Source organism: Myodes glareolus, chromosome 27 (genome assembly GCF_982192425.1).
Source record: "Myodes glareolus chromosome 27, mMyoGla1.1, whole genome shotgun sequence".
Taxonomy (NCBI): Eukaryota; Metazoa; Chordata; class Mammalia; order Rodentia; family Cricetidae; genus Myodes; species Myodes glareolus.
In genome coordinates, this window is record NC_142052.1 from 44,659,008 (window position 1) to 44,662,293 (window position 3,286).

Genomic DNA, 3,286 nt, shown 5'->3' on the forward strand with positions numbered 1-3,286 from the left:
CACACGCCTTTAATCCCAGCACTTGGAGGCAGAGTGGATCTCTCTGAGTTCAAGGTTAGCCTAGTCTACAGAGTGAATTCCAGGTCAGGCTCCAAAAACTACAGAAAAACCATCTTGAAAACAAACAAAAAACGATGTGTCATGAACGTTCTGATCAGTAAAAGATGAGTGTTTGTCTCCATCTGCCTGGGGCAGCCTTGCTGGAGAGGCCTCAGGTGGCTGGGGGTGAGCTCTGCCTCTGCTGCTGAAGTCACTGTTCTGAACCTCGATTTTCACTTGTACAACTAAGGGGATGCTGTCCGTTGAAGAGGTTATTAAGAGACGAGAGAACTGGAAGAGAGCATCTTCCCTTTTTTGTCAGGTAAGTTCAATCATAAGGAAGAAGGATGAGGAGTCGGTAATGGAAATGATCTCAAATTCACTGTAGTGCCTCAGGTATAACCTAGTCAAAAGACGCAGCTGAAAAGTGACGTATTTACCAGCCCAAACCTGTTGTCAGACACTGTTACTTCACCCTTTGTGGTCTCCCCAAGAAGCAAGGGACTGTTGACGCAGATAAAAAAAAAAATTGGAATCAAGTAGCCAACCCAGGTCATGTCTGGGAAATGTCTGTTCTTCTCTGGAACATGCAGCCTGGTGGCAGGCACTCAACGCTGCTAAGTCATCTGGCTGTGGTAGCTGGTCACCACCTTGTCCTTATGGGCTCCGCTGCTTCAGCTGCGCACCAAAGAAAGGACGCTGCTGAGACACCAGTTCGTGACCTAAGAAGTTGGTGACACATTCACTCTGGTTTTTGATTTTGCTAGATCTGCAGAAATGAAAAGTGTTCTTCTCTAATCTGGGTAACTTTCCTTTTAGAGAATCTGTAATTAGCTTCTGTCGTGTGTAATCTTTACTTGTTGAGATAATGCTGCTTGCTGACACCGTTCTGCGGAGGGGATGCAGCCCCTGAGTGCTCTAGACAAGTATTCAACAATGAGCTATATTCCCCAGCACCAAAAAGGTAACAAATCAGCCAGGCGTGGTGTCTCATGCCTGCAATCCCAGCATCCGGGAGACAGGCAGGTGGATCTCTTGTGAGTTCAGGGACAGCCAGGGCTGTACAGAAACCCTGCCTCAGAAACCCAATTATAATAAACACTTCAAAAGCTTGACTATTGGCATCAAGCAGGCCTTTTACTTTGAAATTTTTTTTTTAAAAAAAATTATTTTGTATACAACATCTGCCTGCAGGCCAGAAGAGGGCACCAGATCTCACTATAGATGGTTGTGAGCCACCATGTGTGCTGGGAATTGAACTCAGGTTCTCTGGAAGGGCAACCAGAGCTCTTAACCTCTGAACCATCTCTCCAGTCCCATTTTGACTTTGTGTTTACTCTTTGGCCAATGAGTGATGGAGTGTGTGCTGACTGAATGCCTCAGTGGCCCCATCCACGGCACATGGCATGTTTTCATTGCGCTCTGTAGCCTTCGGAATGGTGCAGAGGCCATGGAGAGGTATATTCCACTTTAACCACCATTTCCTCCTCGGCCTGGGCATGGCACTTTTAAACTTCTGTCTCTGATATGTGTTAATGCATTATTGCTAGTACGATTGAACTAATATTTTTAGTTTAATTTTCCCCCTAGTTTCTTCATCCCAAGAATCAAGTCTATTTCATTGCTCAAAGTATATCCCTGCCACTTTATCCTTTGTTTTTGTTTTTTTATCGAAAAAAGTTTATAGATAGATAGATAGATAGATTGATTTAATTCCTTGGTCTTCTACTTGTTTTGATTTTCATTTTTGTGTTTTGGGAGGTCTTGTTGGTATTGTTGTTTGATACAGGGTTTTTCTGTGTAGCCCTGACTCTCCTGGAACTCACTCTATAGACTAGGTTGGTCTTGAACTCACAGAGATCCGCCTGCCTCTGCCTCCCAAGTACAGGGATTAAAGGCGTGTACCACCACTGCCCAGCTTGTGCTTGGGAATTTTGTGTACCTTTCTGCTCTTCAACAAATCAGGCTAAATGCCATGGCATTTCATGGATTATTTCTAGTTCTATTTCAGATTTTGATATTTGAGTTCATTATGGAAAACGGATCATTCTTTTCTTGTACCTCGGATTGAGCTCTTCTGTGTAAATTGTTCCCTTTTTTCTTTTTCTTTTCTTAATTGGTTTTGGTTAAGATTTTATTAGCTTTTGCTTTTTTATTTTTTTTAAAAAAAGATTTATTTATTGTATATACCATATTTTGCCTACATTCAGGCCTGCAGGTCAGAAGAGGGCACCGGACCCCATTACAGAAGGTTGTGAACCACCATGTGGTTGCTGGAAATTGAACTCAGGACCTTTGGAAGAGCAGCCAGTGCTCTTAACCACTGAGCCATCTCTCCAGCCCCCCTTTTTTCTTTGATTTTTTTTGAGACAGGGTTTATTTGTGTAGCTCTAGCTGTCCTGGAACTTACTTTGTAGATGGGGTTGGCCTCGACCATATGGCAGAAGGTTGAGACCAAAGGTCCGCATGGCGTGTCTACCTGTGTGGCTCTCCATCTTTATTTCAGCGTGTGTTCGTGCAGATGTTCGTGGATTCTGGAAGAGGGTGTCAGATCTCCGTGAAGCTATAATCAGAGGCTGTTATGAGTCATCTGACGTGGATGTTATGAGCCAAAATGAAACAGAACTTAGCATTGGACTGTCTCTCCAACACCTCTGCCTTAATTTTTAAGATGGTGTCTCTCACTGAGCCTAGAGCTCACTGGACTGGCTAGTCAGTGAGTCCCCAGGATTTGCCGTCTCCACATCCAAATGCTGGGTGACACATGAACAACCATCACTTTACCCATGAGCCAGCTAGTCCTTGGGGCATCTTCACCAGCATCTCGTGTTCTTTGACAGAGGGAGGTCCAGAAGTAAAACTCAGATTTTTAAATAGAAAGATAGTGTGTACTTGGATTGAACACTTTAGAAAGCACATTGCTTTATGCCACCTGTAATCTTCATTAAAAGCAGCTCAGAAAGAGAGCACGTTTAACTTTGTCCTAATACTGTAAGCCTTGTATATTTCTAGATCTATAAAATAGGGAATATGACTGTGTATGGTGGTGCACACCCTTAAATCCCAGCGCTCAAGGGACAAAGGGAGATGGATCTCTGTGAGTTCAAGGCCAGCCTGGTCTACAGACTGAGTTCAGGACAGCCATGTATGTTACACAGAGAAACCCTGTCTCAAAAAACAAAATGGGGGGGGGAGGGTATGAAATAAATATCCAGAGTGAGAAGAAATATATTTCATCTTGAAGTGC